Consider the following 19,165-nt stretch of genomic DNA (forward strand, 5'->3'; position numbering starts at 1 on the left):
ATTATTTGATATTCCAATATAAATTCAACCTTTCAGTTACATTTAAAATTATAAGCCAGAGATTTAAACTACCAGTTATTTGCAGTTATAAAATATAAATTTCTTAAAAGACTAATTATCTATCGAATCACACATTTTGCTGTAAAATGTCTTCGATTTGTTGGGGCATATTTTTGCATATTTTATTGATAAGGCATATGTCGTTATATTTTACTACAAATTGGCAATAAAAAAAAACAAAAAGTTTTTGTCGAAATTATTATAAAAATAGCATCAAATGTTGTTGACTAACTTCTTTCGTCATCGAAAAACTGGCAGTAAGTCTACTTTTGCTTAAAAAAAGTTTACAGCTTTTTTTAATGTAACCAAAACTCATTAATTGTAACATAAACACCAACATTTCTTTTCCATTGCAATTTCGATTTATAAGAGTTTTCGTTACCGAATGATTTTTAACTTCACATACAAAGTTATCAAGTGGAGGCTCTAAAGATTATGGCGTTAACCCTCTAATGCTTATTCATGCCTTAAGGCACTCATCGCAAAATGCCAATAAATGCAAATATAACTGATATTTCATTTCGAAAACTTTGAAAGCTTTTTATGAGTGGTGTAAATATTGTGAAATCAGATGCTCTTCATGAACTGGGCAAGAGAATACAAATGTCTAAACACATTTTTCAAGTGTCGGAAGAAGCATTCTCGGATTTCTGAAACGGTGCAGTAATTACTTCACTCCATCTGATCTTCTCACTATTTACACCACATATATCCGACAGAAAATGCATTATAACTCCCATGAATCGGCCGGTGCTTCAAAGTCTATATTGGAGCTTCTCGACCGCGTACAGGAGAGGCCGAAGGTGATTATTGGTGACAGTAGGAGATACAACTCTATTGATTCGCAGGAGCACCGTCGCAATGTTGGCTGCGATTCACTGTTCTATCGGTACTGCAATGAAATGTGTTCTGATGAAATTAAGAAACATTCCTTTGTGGTCGATTGGCCAGGCAAAATTCGTTCTTTAGCCGTACTGTACGTATTTTGATCAAACTTCCTGATGAAATGTTTTCGGTAATTTTTAATGTGGAAAAGTTCAAGTCAAATGTCCACATACACTACTCCCTCTTTCCTCCCTCCTATAACCTACTTTCGTAGTTCCAACACAATGCTTTGCATGAGTAGGGATTATCCCCTGAGTGCTGGTCCAAGAAGAAATAAAATATGTATCGAAACATCAAAATTCAATGTCAGCTTGTTACGATATTACTGCCGTTTTCATTATATTTAATACAGGGCGACGATTGCTGCCAACAGCAATTGTAGTCGTGTAGCTTTGTATACTACCGTAGTCTATGTATTTATAGCATTAATCCCAATATATTAGAATTAATATATCGATCGTTTTCTCAGAAGAACAATTATAATTTTAAAACATTAACCCCCATATGCATAAACAGTTTATAAATTTATCAAAGGTTTATAAAACAAATTTTGTATGGAAATTTTGTTTGATAAACCTTTGATAAATTTATAAACTGTTTATGCATATGGGGGTACTATTTAATTATTAGTATAATTTAACGAGAGATTTGAGCTATCTATAGTTAACTATTTTTTATTTCTAAAATTTTAGGTCACATTTTAGGCTCATATTTTCCAATAATAAATGCATGAAATTCCGCATCCCACTAAAAACCTTTTGAAAATAAGTGGACCCCTTATTTACGGTTTTTGCAAGCATATTTTAAATTTAATAAGCATTCAGATTTTACCAATAAATATATATAAATTGTTATCAATGTTATTGGCACAATTTTAGTGTTTTGTTTAAAACGTAACGAAATGAATTGATTTAAAATTATAATTAAAATTTTTACAATTGTTCCTTTATCACTAAAATCCTTTCCACGCTTCTATTAAGCAAATGAAATATATGTTTCTTTAACAAACTGATATTGTGTTTTTCTTTCTAACAGCAGGCAGGCATTTGTTGACGTTTAAACGATCTTACTCAGCATCGGCAGCTTTTGGCCACAATAAAACACACAAAAAAAAGTATTTAGCTACATTGTCTACTAGCTGGCCGGCCACCACTGACACACAGTCAAATCAACTAAAAAAAAACATTAGACAAAAGCTCTCAAATAATACACAATTGGCATGCAATGTTGGCCCAAAACTATCTATCTATTTACTAACAAAAACCTCTTAAGTTAGTTATTTCTTGGCTTACTTAATACATACACTGCATATGCCTTGTTTTTCAATACATGTATGTTATTAATCTCACGAAATATAGTTTGTAGTTTTATTTTCCAAAATGTTTTTTTTTAGTTTTTCACAAAATATGCAAGATACACGATATGTTGGAAAATATATAAATAAGTTAAAATAATATACAGAACATCAGGCAGCATTTCAGCAAAAAAAATATTGATTTTAAAACAAACGGCTTACAGAAACGAAGTTATAAATAAAATAAAAATTAACACATTCATAATAGATTTGTTTTATCAAACATAAATCTTATTATGCTGGCAAAAATTAATAAACAATTTAAATAAAAGTTTTTTTTTGTTTTCAACACAAATATTATAAAAATATTGGAATAAAGCGGTGTAACAAAGAGTTAAATATTTTGAATATTTTCTGGATTTTTATCAAAGAAAATGTAACAGAATTTTTTTAATTATTCGAATTTTTAAATTTTTGTAATGAAAACTGAATAGTTTAGGAGCATTTTAAAAGGTATACGTTTCCATTCCCAGGTCAGTGGCATGATAAAGTGACAAGTCCCTTTTGTATAAAGTTTTAAAATAGAAGCGGTCATTATTCCCGAATACCCAATCATTTGATTATGTCTTTGTCAGTTCCCTTCCCTCTACACGCAGTAAAAAAACATGGCTGTGGTAAACATAATCTAAGAGCAACATATTATGGTATGATTTATGATTGTAGTCCAAACATATTATGATCAATATTTGTATCATAAAATATCATATTATGATCATACTATTTTCTAAAGTAATATTATGATCCAAAGAAATCATAATATGATCAAAAATAATCATATTATGATCGAAATTAATCATGAATTCCCCTTATACAAGCGTTTGTTTACAAAAATTTCCATATATAAAGTATTGTTTTGAATCTTTAAGATTTTACCATTATCCGGAGATTTGTATATATTGTATATATTTGTCAATCCCTGATGCTCTTAGAAGGCCTTATGAATACTACTAACCCACTAATTTGTCATTTTCTTGTCCATAATATTTATTTTGTTTTAAGTCCGTTTATTTTTTGCAAAACAATTTAATCGTTTATTTTCACATACATATCGCTTTTGCTCAATTTACTTGTCGTTTGTAAAGATTTTTGGTGACTAATTTATAATTAATTGGTTTTAAATTGTTTGTGAGTTGTTTTTTTTCTCATTTTTCGTAGCTTTTAAATTGGCCATATCAAATATATGATTAATTAATTGTTTTTTTTTAACAGATTTAATCTCTTTATTTGAGTATTGTTTTTACACTTAAAAATTAAGGAAACTGTTTTGTTAAATTTAAGTTAAGGTGTGAATTTGTAATTTGAGTTAACTTTCAATATAGAAAATAAATGATTTCAATTTAGGTAAAATCGTTTAAAAATGTAAATAAACTAAGCTTTTTCAGAATAGTATTTCAAACATAATAAATATTACTTTCTGCAATCTAATTTAACTAAAATTACTCTAAAATATTTTGACGTTAACATATGTTTAAATGCAAAGAAATAGAAAAAAAACTCATTTTAAAAGTGCTTTTGAATAATAACCAAAAAAAATGAATATGCATTTGGGTGTTTTATTTGTTACAGCTCAAACGTTTAAAATGTTTTTTATGGCGGTAGTAAAAGATCCTTGAAAACCACTTTTTTTCTTAACAAAGTTGACTCATTTATTTTCAATTGTTTTTTTTTAATTTTATTTATAACACCCAGCCCCCTTCTCAGTGTAGCTATTTTCTTGCCACAAATTGTTCAGCATTTGACTACAATTACAAATTAGTTTAAACAAATGACCTTAGTTAAGATAGATTTCGTAATGTGGCAAGTGTCGAGATTGTTTGCTGCCACAAGCAAGTCAAGAAAATTGCATTTTTTACGGAGAGTAGTCGGCAAGAGAGAAAGAAACCTAGAGAGCATGTTTACTTTAACACTGTTAAAGACTTGAATAGTCAGCTTTAAAGCAAGTTGGGTCTGGTCTATTTAGGATTTAAATTACATACACCGGGAGAAATTATAATAAATTTGTGAATGTTAAAGATTGTAGAAAGAATACTTTTTAAAACAACAACAATATGATTGCTTGTAACAATGTTGGAATTTGTTTCTCGATATTGTCTAACATTTTGATTCAAAACTTTTTGTCTATTGAATTGATTTTACTGATATTCAATACCAAACAACTTAGGACAATGATAAATATTCTAGGTTAATGTCACTAATATGGGCTTAGTACTGTAGGCGTAAGCGTGATTTACACTGACATACTTACTACTGAGAATTTTGTAATGAGAATTTTACAACAACACGAATGCTTATATTCATTAACCTTGTATACATTTACAACAATAACATTTTGATTTATAATTTCTTTGTTATTGTATTAATTGATTTTACTGATTTTCAATAGCAAACAGCTTAGGATAATGATAAATATTCTAGATGAATCTCATTAATATCGATTTGGTATTTTGGACGTTAGTGTGATTTACACCGACATACAAATGGACATAGATAAAACTGCTTAGAATTTTACAACTTCATGCTTATATTCATTAAACTCTTACACAGTGTTGAAAACTGTTTTTTCAAGATTGTCTCATATTTTGATTCATAACTTTTTGTCTATTGAATTGATTTTACTGATTTTCAATACCAAACAACTTAGGACAATGATAAATATTCTAAGTGAATCTTATTAATATGGGTTTAGTATATTGGAAATATGCGTGATTTACACATACATATCGGCAAGCTAAAACCACTTAGAATTTTTTAATTTTCTTTAATATATGTACTTCTTAAAATTAAACTTATACTTTTAAATACTTGAAAATTTTTCTGTATCAACTAAATATTTTATTAAAAATAGTTCCCTCGCACTAATTTGTTTTCTTGCTAATATTAAGCAAATTTACCAGTGTAGATTTTTTTCCATACACCCACCCACTATAAATGCTTGTAATAATGTTCTGTTTAAATAAGTTTTTTATGATTAAATATAGATAAATTATTTAAAGCAAAAAATTACAACTACTCATACATTTTAACTACATATAAATGCGTTACATGGATAAAAAAAAAATTACCAAGAATTTTAAATGCATTTTCATTGTTTTCGATTTATATCTAAAGCTACAAGTCTTACTACATGTGGAGTTCAAAATTTAAACATGATTTTCTATAATAAAAAAATCATTCATTCATTGATTTTTCAAAACTTTTACCAACATTTACAAAAAAAGAATAGGAATTTTGTAATTGTTTTCTTAAACGTTTCCTTGTTGCTTAAAAACCACAAAAAAAATTAGTCATAATTTTATTTTTATTATCTTTATTTTATTGCTTTTTGTGTTCTTACTTTAATGTATATCTCCGGTTATAAAAAAATTAAATAAACGTGATACTGGGCTTGTTTTAATTGCTATAAATTATTTATAGTTTTAGTTTTAAACAATAATTTATTTATAATATTAATATTAAACATTAACATTAAGTTATGACTTTGACATGTTGGAAACTACATTAATGTCTCTCTAAATTATTATCAGTTTTATTTTTTGTTATTTAATTTTTAAATTTATAATTGAGGTGTTAATTTTCTTAACAAAGTGTTTAAATTTTGTTGCATAATTGGAAATTAAACAGAGTTTTTTTTATGAATTTAAGAAATTAATATTAATCATACGCCACCACTTTTGTAAAAACTAAAAAAAAATTGGTTTATTTTTGAGGGCAATTATCTTTGCGTAAATTATTCTTATTTAAATGATTTTTGCAGGCATATTAGTTTATTTAGTTTTAAAGTAATATTTTACACAACTATTTTCTAAAATGTAAAATTGTGTAATAAAAATTATATTTTATTTTAAAAATCAAACTTAAATTCGAAATACAATTTGTTTCTCAACAAAATTTAAGAAAATTAAAGTTTGCCAAATATGTTGATAGATATTTATAAACCATCACAACTTAAAACAAATTTATGATAATTTCTAAACACTTCTAAGCCGTTAATAGATTAAACCAACATCTTTCAGAAATTTGCATAATTAAGAAAACAAAGATCAAAATCTTTTTATATTAGATCAACAAATACACTCCAAGAAGATATGTAATTTATGCATAGAATAATTTAGTTTAACAATAAAATTAACATAAATTAAACAAAAACCTTTTATTCTATAAAATGTGTGATGTTTAACACGGAACTCCCTATTATAAAGCACAAATTAGGTCAAAACAAAAGAAATATTCTATTTTATCTTTGGCTTTATTAATGTCACAAATCCAATTTAAATTAAATTAAAACATTTCCTCATTTCAAAACTGTTTTCCTCATTTTTTGCTAAAATAAAATGAAAATTGCCCAATAACTACTCTGTTTTGTTTAAGCCATAAAGTAAATACAAAAAATAAATTAAAACCAAAAAAAACAGCTCATACTTTATTTTTAATTTTGCTTCATGTATTAAACAATCAATATTTATCACTTTATTTTCTAAAAGCAACAGCTACAATAGCAACAATCCGAAAAAAACGTGCTTATTTATTAAAGTATCTATTAAATATACAAAAAAAAACAACAAAACAAACACTCGACTATTTAGTGTGTCAAGTTTTTGTCTTGTTCTTGTCTTTAGTTTAAACAAAAGCTAAAAAACACAAACAAACAAATAAAAAAGTACTCATACGACAGACAGCTCCAGTCAAAGAAAACAGTACTTGCAACACAACAATTCTTAAACCAGGCGGTACATTTTCTTTCTTGGCAACTACAAGGAAACAGATCACAAAAGAAAAAAAATGTATACTTCATACATTATTAACAAAATAATAACGAGAATTCTATATTTTTGGGCATACAAAACGAATGGTTGGTACTCTACTGTGGAAACACTATTAGATTGTTAATCGTTAACATTTCTGTAAATTTAGTGTAATTTGTGTAATTTTGTTTTCAAAAATTTAATATTTTGAACAAAAAATTTGTATAATTTGCACTAAATTTGATCGAATTTCCAAAAAAAATTGTCCTTGTTTAAAATATTCTTTTTTATGGCTAATTTGTTTTTGCAATCTGATTATTTTAAATTTGTACAAATTTGTGGAAATTTTTACATTTATTTTTCTTTTCACATTGTATTTTTAGGATTCAACAGAATTGATCTTCTTTTTAAGTTTCAACAGGCAAATTTGTTTATATAATTTTATTCAAAAATAAAATTGCACAAAGATTGTGCAAATTTTATACTTTAGTACAATATGAACAAGTTTTGTACAATTTGTACAAATATTTTAGTGTTTTAAAAACAATTATATTTCAAAAAGTAAATTCGTTTTAGGAAACTATTGCGGAATTCGATTCCAATTGATATTTGATTCGGCAATAAAAATCGCTCATATTTTTATATTTTGTACTAATTTCTTTACAATATTGTACTGATTAAATTGTTTTGTAAAAAATATACCTTTCTAAAATCACATTTGTTTGAACCATTCTATTCAAAAAGCAATTCTTTAAATATTGTAAACATTTCTTTAGAATTTGTTTAAAATTGTTTAAATTTGTGCAAATTCCGATTAAATTGTTTAAACAATTTTGTTCAAATGAAAATTTATGACTACAATTTGTACACAGTTTAAATTTATTGAATATTTTTTAAATAATTCGAAATTTTAATAAAATAAAGTTTGTAGTAAAAACTAAAAGTTTATAAAAGTAATATTCATTCAAAAAACATTGGAAGGATTTTACTTGTATAGAAAACTGTAAAATATTGTAACGAATTTTCTAAAATTTGAGAATTTTTTTTAAAATTTGAGAAATTTTTTTAAAATTTTCGCAATTTTTTGCTTCAATTTGTACAAATTTTTTTTCATAAAAATATTTGTCCAATTCTCAATTGATGTCGTAGCTTTGTACCGTTATATATCATAAATATTTTTCAAAAAAAATTTTCAAAATAAAAACAAAACATTAATAAAAAAAAATACGACATACAACGCTACGACACTGATTGTGAATTGGACAATTGTACTTTTAAGTTTCATTTGTAAAATGAGGATTTTACTGAAGTCGATTCAAATGTTTATAGAATTTGTACACATTGTTTAACAAATCCTCTTTTTAAATATGGACCGGGGATTAATTGAGAAATTCGAAAAGGAAATCGTTCATAGTTTGATTAAAGTTTTTACAACTTATAGATATTATGGAAATTATTTTTCTTTAACAAATTGTGCTTTTGAGATTCGTTAGATTCAGATAGAAAATTTTAAGTAATTTGCACAAATTTGTACAGTTTTGTTGGTAACAAGACGTCGTTTTAAATTTTAAAAAGGAATTTTGTACTGGTTAACTATTTCACAATTTCATAGTAAATGTAAATGGCTAAAATTTGTGCAAATATTGCACAGTTTGCTTAAATTCTTGGCAAATTTTGTCCATATTGTATTTTTAAGTTTCATTGGTTATAATTAGATTCAAAGAGAAAATGATATAAATATAAAAAAAATTTATTTGTAACAAATCGTAATTCTTAGTTTTTAAAAAATTAATTTTTGTACCGGAAATTTAATTTCATGTATAAAAAAGATTTATCAAATTTGCGCAAATTTTAAACAATTTGCATGTATATATTAGTTCAAATTTATTTATAACAAAGTGTTTTTGTAAGAGGACGCTATTTTATTGTATGATTAGTAAATATATTCATTCAAATTTGCACAAATTAAGCATTTTTCAGAAATATTTATGGCTTAATGGAATTTTATTTAACACAAAGTTAAAGAAAACTTTAGTCTTTAAAAAAAAATCCACATAGGGAGCACCTAATTCGATACCTTCCATTCTTTTTGTAAGAACTAATAAAAAGTGTGTGTTTTTTGTTTTAAAAAAGGTGTGTCCACCACATACTTTTTGTGGGTGTTTTTTATATTTTGATTCTAATGCATTTTTGTAATACTCATATTTATTTAGCTTATTTGCATGATTTTGTTTTAAAACAAATAAAAAAATTAAATTATTATAATGATATTTTAATTGTGCAGTTTGTTTGTTCAATATTTTCATTTTTACTTTTTTTTGCTGGCGTGAAAAAATATGATAAATTTAAAATTTTTAACATTTTGTATAAATTAAGCTACTGTTTCGAATTTTTTTATGGTGGCCAAATTATATAACATATTTCGTTTACACATTAATTATAAAATGCAATTAATTTATTATAAATTATGTATATATAAATGCTATATAATTTATTTTAAAAAATTATAAATTTAAGGGAAAAAATATGTTAATGTTATTAAATATTAAACAAATTGTTTAACTTTTTAGTTAAAACAACTAATTTTTTAATATTACTTTTTTATATTGGGAATATTTCTACGCAATTCCTTTATTTAGCCCGAGATTTCTTATTTGACATTGAACTTATTTGTTATTTTCTTACATTTCTCAATTCAATATTATTTCTATTAAACATTTATTTAAATTGTTTTAATTTATGTCTGTCTTAATCATAATTGTATAATTTATTAAAATTTTTTTTTGATTTAACAATCTTTTTCCTTTCAATATTTTTAATAATTAATTCCAATTCTTTTTACGCCATAAAAAACCAAACACCATTCATTAAAATCCCATTCTATAGCCACTTAATTAATCTATAAAACGTTTTTATTTAAATCACTTTAACCCAGCTGGTTGTTGATTTAAATAAATTGATTAATTAGTTATTTTATAGTTTAAAAGAGAAAAAAATTCAAAATAAATTCTGAATCACAACAGAAAAAAACCAACAATTAATGAAAATTTTAATTAAAACAGTGTGCAGTAAAACTCCAAAAATTACCTTCAATTAGTTTTTTTTAGCTTTTTCAAAGTATGGTGTAAAATTTATGATTTCTCATGTACAAATTTTTACAAAATGAATGAATGAATAGTAAATTACAAAAAAGTTAAAAATAAAAGTTAACTAATAGAAATCAGAAAAAAATTTTTTTTTGTAATATTGGAAGTTTACGCATGAATTCCATACTCACATTAATTCAAAATTTTATGGTGGCTCAAAGGGTGTTAGAAAAAGAAGAGTTTCTATTCCATTTTATTTAAATTTGACAAGTAATTGCCAATTATATCTGAAAAATTATTGGGGACCTATTTGTACAAGGTTCTTACATTATATACCTTGAAATTTTATATTATTTTCCTCTCTACATGGAGAGATACATAGCTACTTTTGATTTTGAAATTTTAAGTGGGCATGTCACCTCCCATTCCCGTAAATAGTAATTATCAAATATCTGGCCAACTGTAATAGTGAAAGACCTTGCATGATTTATTTTGTTACCATTGCTTAAGGGTTAGGCTGAAAATGGACGAGATCGAATTAATGGGCGTGGCATCAACCATACAAAGCGATTAGATATTTTCGAATATCTGGAGAACTATGACTGTGAAGGTCTTTATACTTTGTAGGAATAAACTTTTTATTACTGCACGAAGTTTGGCTAAAAATGAGCAGAAACGGAATATGTAGTAAATAATTATTTTCGGATATACATATGTATGTAAAATTACAACACCTAGAATGTTCAAACATTGTCTTAATCGCTTTCTTGTAATTTTATGTAGTTTTGCTGACAGAATCGGATTAGTGGCCATGACTCCTCCCCTATGGAGAACTATAATACACAATTATTTTATTACCATTTTACATATGAGGAATAAAAATGGATGAAATCAGAACAGTGGGCGTGGCACCTTACATATTTTTTTCGAATATATAGAGAACTGTAATTGTAAGAGACTTCAAACTTTGTGTAAATTACTTTAATTTAATTGAATTGTCCGCTGTTAAGCTAAATTTTGAGGGAATTGAAACTGTGGACATGACTCATCTTATACAAATTAAATATTTATTATTAAATATCTGCAGAACTTTAACAGTAAGATTCCCAAATCTTTGAGTGAGTTACCATACGTAGTTGAGATTCAAATGATGGGCGTGTCAAATACTATACAAAGTATATACTAATTTTCGAATATCTGTAGAACTATTATGGATAAGTCTTTAAACTTTGTATAATTTAGATCCCTGCCATTGGCTAAAAAGGAGCGGTGCATGGCTAGGGTTTCAAATCGTGAACATTTTCAAATGACTGTGATCTGAACATTGGGGTGTCACCTCAACAACAGAATAATCAGCCCATCTGATAAATACTGCTCAAACAGAGAACATTATCCTATAATTCTCCGATGTGCTAATGATGGCTAGACCTTTGCTTCAAGAAAATTCACTTTATACTCTTAGTTCAATATACAAGCAAATCAAATTGCAGCCATAACTTGTTACTGGTTTCTATTTAATTTTCAAATTAACACCTCCTTTTTAAAAACACTAAAAACTATTTATTATAGATTGGGCCAACAAAAAAATGTTACTTAATTCTTAAGCAAAATCATACACTGTATGAGCAAACATCTTTTTATGAGCACGCAAAAAAAAATCAACAACCAAAGGTCATTCATTCTAAAAACAAATAAATTGTGTAAATTAAACATTAATTAGATTTTAAATTTAAACAGCTGATATATATAAAAAAGCCAGCTGCTTAAAGTCACTTATAAAAATATATAAAAAGAACCTTTAAAAACACTCACGTGCCGGTAATTATATTACGCACTTAAAAAAAAAACCTATGTAATAATAAACTACTTATTTAGGCTACCACACAATTTCAAAGATTTAAATGAATTTTTGGAATAACTTGTCTTACAAACAAGTCATAAAAATAATCATAAACCAGCTTAAATTATATATCTGTAAAATACTTTATGTTTAGCTACGCAGCATTTTTAAAACTCTTAAAAACTTCTATTGCTTTGTAGTATAATTTGTATTGCTACTCGTATCAGCAACTCTAGCCTTAAACTGACAAAATATAAATATTCAAGTTCAGGGTGAAGGCTTTCATAAAATTGCTGCATGTTTGTTCACGTATGAATGCGGTTTTTGTATTTAGCAGATGCAAAAAAAAAATTAGATACTTGGATAACCAGCATTTAGTTCATATAATTTTTTTTCCTCTAAAAACAACTTTATAAATAACCAGCGATTTTTATTTTAAATTTTTTTCCATAAAACCTCAACTCTCAATTTCAAAAGCTACAAAAGTGTGCCTAAAAACGTACGTGCGTGCGTTTAGAGAAAAATAAAAGCTGTTTTCAAACAAATAATAAAAATCAAATCTATAAGTTGGTCAGACAGGCATTTTTCAACATAGTATCGAGTATGTTGGACAAAATGTTGCAAAAAAAAAAGAAATAATAAAAACAAAATGTAAACAAATACTCAATGCGTGCCAATGATTGTAGGTTTGTGTCGGTTTTTTAAACATTTTTTTTTTAAATTTTGTATGCAACATGACAAATACTTAGACCCCATGGAGACACACGCATTAATTACAGTTGCCTGAGTGTTGACTGTGACTCTGACCGAGTGTGTAGTGGCCTTTGTAGTTTTGTTTCTTTATTTTTTTTTTTTTTTTTGTGAAATTATTTTGCATAATAAAACTTGCTACATTTTTTTATACCATGATTTTTTGGACATACTTGTAATCATAAATCTTAGGAGAAAATTTTGTAAGCCAGCAAACAAGAAAATTAAATTTCTCCAAAAATAAACAAGCTTTGGTATCGTTTTTTTTTCCAAATTTTCTATGAAAATGAAAAATGTCAAATTTTATTTCAGAATTTTTCTAATTTTTCTCAAAAAATTTTAGATTTATTTTTAGTTCCCGATTTCGTACAAATAATTTTCATACAATTCTACCGAAGAAATTATATCCCATATTTCGAAAAGTCTTTTAATCAATGGCTTCCTAAAACGGAGAAAATACGTTCAAAAAAATTGTTATTATTAACTTTTAAAAATAATACTTTTCTTATAATCGTTATTAGATTGGCCAAGTTTGGAGAGGGTTTTGGGAGCCCCAATTCTTTAAATGAGTTAATTTTTATTTTACACACATTTACGAAATATCAGTAATTATTTTTTAAAATTTTTCTGACCTACCTCGGTCCTTTTAATAAAAAAAAAAACACGAAGCCAACAATTTTAATAAAAATGTCAACATACATACATATATCGCTGGCTTAACATGCAAAGGCTCTAAGTCCATATTTTAAAATGTTACAGGAGAGACAAAAAACATTCAAACGTTTTTTGCGTAAATATTTTTGAATTCTGTAAACGCAATTTATTTTAATTTATCTTTGTTTTCGATGTGCGTAACAGCAAAATGATAACATAAGTAGTTGCCAAGATAAAAGGTTTTTTGGACTTAGAGCTTTTTCTATTGCTTAGTTTGTATTTTTTCTATGGACTTAGGTCTTTTTCTTAGAACTTGACTTTCATTTCTTATTTACTAGTTTTTATATCTGGATTAATAAGTCATTAATATAGACAATATGGGTATCTAATGATAGAAATTTCAAAGTCCATTGCAACCATTTATATATAGCTTTAACTAAAAGAGATAACCCACACATGTAAGCGTATTTTTTTAGATATTTTTAAGTACTATCTAAATATAATAAATAAATCAATCTATATATATATGTAAATCGCCCAGCCCAATCGCCAAAAGGTAGAGACATGCAATTTTTGGTACTTTTTTAAATCATAATTTTTTCTTGACCAAATGAACGCAGATTTCCAACATCTGTGCAATATTTGTATCACAGAAACTTATCATTTTAATCTAATGGTGCCTTTCTAATATCACACACACAAAATAACTGATTGAAATACGAATCATGAATAGGAGTGTCTTAATGGTACTTTTTCCCTGTAATGGTAACAAAAAAGGACACCTTATGGTACTTTTTAACTTTGATTCTGAATGTATAAAAATACACAAAAGAGGGACTTAATGGTACTTTTCTTTCTTCTAATAGTACTTTTTGAATTTTCTATAATAATGAGCATAGAAACATGAAATTACGCTTATATGGTCCTAAAGTGTGAGAATAAATAAAAATTTCTTTAGAATTAGATATATTAAATTATGTACTTATGATCCAGTGTTAAATAGAATCCACCTAAGGAATTTTTGTTTTTTTATTTTTTTTAATGGAAGTTTTTGAAATTTCTACTTAATGCTCCGATTTTTCTTATAATGTACATTTTCATATGCAAAACTGATTTTGGGTTGTAAATATATTTCCATTTGGATCACTACAACTTAGAGCCGTGATTATGTTTCAATTCATTTTCATTTTACTGTGTTTGGAGCGGCCCGCAGGTGCTCAGAATCTTTTTTCATCGATCAAAACTCTGTAACAATGGAATCGATAGAGATATTTGATTAAGAAACATTTTTTTTAATTTTTCTTCAGTTTTAATTTCATTAAAATCGGTTCAGTAGTTGTTGAGGAATTTAAGGCTAAAGTTGAACTTAAAATTTTTTTATAGCATTATATAGCCGCGGCGAAGTCTTAACGCAACATTAAAATTTAAGCAAATCGATAATTTTCATGATATTTGACAATTCTTTTATTAGTATATAGTAAAACTTATACTATTAAAAGTAACGAAATTTTAATAATTCCTTAATCTGTTTTAAACAGTAGTTTGTGTTAAAACAAACTACATTTGAACAAAAATTTATATATTTTTAGTCAAAAAAACATGAAAATACAAACCATAGATAAATACACATAGATCGTCAAAGACCTAAATCAGTTGTCAAAAACCCAAGCGCTGAGAATTTATTAGTAAAAAAACTATCGGGGTTGTCATAGAATCCAATCATTGTCGGATCGGTTTTGAAAACTAATTTGTCACTCCATCTAAATTGTTTTAGCCAGAACTGGAAAATTCATTTCACACTACGTAACTATTCCCTCAGTGTAGTTTAATTATTCTCCTAAGTAAGTGTCGATTTGCTTTTAAACTATTAATTAATCACATGCAATATAACTCTAAATAATCAATTATGTTTTCCTAAATAAAATACCAAATACTCCCCTTTATCAACCATAACTTCCCATAACATTTAGCTAAAATTATTTCAGTTACTACATTAATAAAATTCTCATACGGTTTTGCTATATATTATTGAACGTTTGTCATTTTTCAAACCACATAAATCACTAAACAACTAAAGAAACCAACAAAATTAAGTTATTATATATTTATAAATGCTAGTAAGTATATAATTTTATTATAACAAATTACCATACAATGCCTACAAAAACAAAAGAAAAACAAAATAACATTTAACAATATTAAAATACTGCAAGAAAATGTTTAACAGCTTAAAGACTTGAACAGTTAATAATTCTTTTTTCTATTTTTTTTTATAAACTTTAACTTTTAAACGCAACGATTAAGTCAAAAGAAAAACACAAGCAATTAATAAAAACACTTAAAAAAAATAAAACAAATAAAAAAGTCAGCAATATTTATACGCATGTATCTAGACAACTTTATCTACCAAGATGTGGCAAGATTGTACTTGAAAGTACAAACATGTGGCCATTTAAAGCTGCCGTAAACTACGAGTATTTTTTGTGGTCAAAGACTTTGCGAGTTTATATATTTATTTGGTTTATGGTGTCTTTGTTTAAAGGCAATTAGTTTGGGGGCTACGATTGGGTCTAATCAGCAATTAATTATTAAAATTTGCCAGTTTAAATGAACTTAAGAAGTTTGCTACATCTCTCTTAAGCTTGGAAATGTAATATTTGATGGTTATAAAGACAAAAGAAAGTGAACTGGCACAGAACTAGTAACGTAACTGGTTCCTAGCAACCAATTCTAGTTCTAACTATTTATGTATATAAAAGAGACCTGTTTCTTGAACATGAATGGATCGTTGAAGGGGATAATTGATAACTTTTAGACACTTTGTGACAGGAAGTATAAATATAAGATATTTTATGAATTTAAAATTAAGTTAGAATTCTCAAACACAGCTTAAAATGCAAAAATTTTCAAAGTTATACAATTTTTTTCATAAATCTAGAAATCTAGAAAAATTATTACGAAATTTAAAAAGAAAATTAAAAAAAAACACAAATAAATTATTTTTGTTCAATAATCATTAAAACTAAATAAATTTTAATTCAATTTAATTTTTTTAATTAGCATAAAAACTATATACATTTTAGATGGTTTTTAGAAATTCAAAATTAAGTTTGAACTTTCGAACATCAGATAAAAAGCTCAGGAATCTAAAATTTAACCCAAAAATATTAGAATCCAGGAATAATTATAAGAAATGCTATCTTAGAAATTTAAAAACCAAAGAAAATGGTGATTAAAGTAAAAAAGATATATTTTTTAAAATAAATTATAAAAATATATATATTTTGGATGTTTTCAGAAATTCGAAAATAAGTTAGAATTTTCGAAACATCTTTCAAAAAGAAATACATAAATTTTAGAAGGTTTTTAGAAACTCAATATTAAGTTCGAATCTTCGAACATCATATAGAAAGCACAGATTTTGATTAGATATCTAAAATATAATTTAAAACTGAAAAATTATTACAAAATGCCATGTTCGAAATTTGAAAAGCAAAGAATATGGTGATTAATGTACCAAGATATATTTTTTTTCTCATAAAGCTGTAAAAGTATATAGATTTAGAAATTCGAAATTAAGTTCGTATTTTCGAAAATATAACTAAATATTATAAAATTTAAAAATCATGATTAATTCGCACATCACATAAAAGCATACATTCTGTATATTGATTTCTTTTAATTAGATATTCAAATACATTCAATTTTAGAAATTCGAAATTTAGTTCGAATATACGAACATCTTATAAAAAGCACAGATTTGGAAGAGCAATATAAAATATAACTCAAAAATCATAAAAACTTTACATGTTCGAAATTTAAAAATCATGATTTTAGAAATTCGAAATTAAGTTCAAATATTCGAACATTATATACAAAACACAAATTCAGCATATTTATTTCTTTTAATAAGATATTCAAATAGATTCATTTTTAGAAATTAGAAATTAAGTTCGAATATTCGAACATTATATACAAAGCACAGATTTTGATTTTATATCATAATATATACAAATTAAATATCATGGCATTCAGAAAAGATATTAAGAAATACCATCCATGTTCGATGATAAATTGTATATTGCTTTATTGTAGATATTTTAATCCTGGAATAATAGAATCCTGAAAATTGTTATGTTCGAAAATTAAAAAAAAAACAAACTATTTTTATTAACAAATAATGCATACAACGAATATTATTTGCGTATTTTTGTTTAAATTCTTATTTTCTGTTACAATATGTTTACAACTTCCCAAGCACTTGTTGCTATATCTGTTCAACATTAAATATTCAAGCTCTAAAAATCTCGAAACAAAAATCTTTAACACAATGTCACCAACTAAAAGAACAACAAATAGTATATTTAAACTACCACAAAATGAGGGTATATTAACCATATAGAGGAAAAATAAACGCAGATTAAGATAACTTCTGACACATCGTTAAACTTTGTAAAGTTAATTTGAGAAGCTCGGTGGCTGCTGGTGCCACAAAGAAAGAAACATTAAAATAAAACAAACAAATAAGCCACAAATAAGCCAGTATTTAAAATAGAAAAATATGAATAACTAAACAACCAAGAAATATAATTATAACAAAAAATATTTGAGATTGTAAGTTGTTTTCAAACAAAATAAAAAATAAAATAAATCTGTGCAATAGTAATTAATTGTCTTAATAAAAATTCCCACCATGTAAAAACCACATAAAAATAAGAATAAATTATAGAAAATTTAAAAGAGAGAGAGATATAATAATAAAAAAATCATGGTCTATATAAAGCTTTAGTACAAGTAAATCTGTAATAATTATTTATTTATTTATGCACATAAGTAAGTTATTAAAGTTTAAAGTTTATTTTCTCAGTTAAAAAAGAAAAACATATGGAGAAAATTTAAGCTGCTGGCTGTTATACATTTGTTAAACACGCGTTTTGCTTTAGGAGATTATCAACAACATTTTCAAATCAAGATTAAAAAAGATTTTACCAAGAAAACAAAATTGAATTATGTAAAGTAAACACGCTTTTTAGAAATGAAATATGTTGAGAGAGAGAGAGATGGGGGAGGGTATAAATTTATAACAGCTAAACTAAGATGGCCTGTTTTTTGAATTGAAGCCAAAGTTATTGATGTTTCTAACAAAAATGAAAGTTTAATGTGTTTAAGATATCATTTGTAAATATTTTTGAGTTTTGAAATGACAAAATAGTTTTTTTTAAAGATTTTCTGAATTATCTAATATTTGATTCAAAATAATAAAGAACCAACTTGTTAGAAATTTTAAAACCAAAAAAAACATCGGTGATTGTACAAAATATATCTATCTATTTAGATGGTTTTTAGAACTTCGAAATTAAGTTGGAATTTTGGAAAAAACTTAAAATTTCAAAAAGTCTGTTTGTTCATAACTAAAACAATTTTATATGCTTTTTAGAAAATCAAACTTAAGTTCGAATTTTCGAACATTCCTCGAAATGTTCAGATTTTTATTAGGCACGTAAAAAAACTACTCAAAAACAATACAAAATAGACAATTATTAAAAATATCATGTTCGAAATTTTAAAAAACAAAGAAAGCAACATACAGGCAAACAATAAATTCGAATTTTCGAAAATCGCTCAAAAGGTTACGATTTGGATTAGGCATATAAAGAAGCCATTTTTTTAATTACATTTTAAAATAAATTAATTTTAGATGATTTTCAGAAATTCGAAATTAAGTTCGCATTTTCAAAATTTAAGAAACCAAGAAAATAACCTTTACCTTAACCAAGAAATAAATTCGAATTAT

General features: G+C 25.6%; 1 protein-coding gene across 1 annotated transcript in view; it reads right to left on the reverse strand.

Moving 5' to 3' along the window:
- Window positions 1–19,165, reverse strand: part of LOC135955310 (uncharacterized) — a 34,607-nt gene that overhangs the window by 14,842 nt on the left and 600 nt on the right. The window lies entirely within an intron of this gene.

Source organism: Calliphora vicina, chromosome 1, assembly GCF_958450345.1.
Source record: "Calliphora vicina chromosome 1, idCalVici1.1, whole genome shotgun sequence".
Lineage (NCBI taxonomy): Eukaryota > Metazoa > Arthropoda > Insecta > Diptera > Calliphoridae > Calliphora > Calliphora vicina.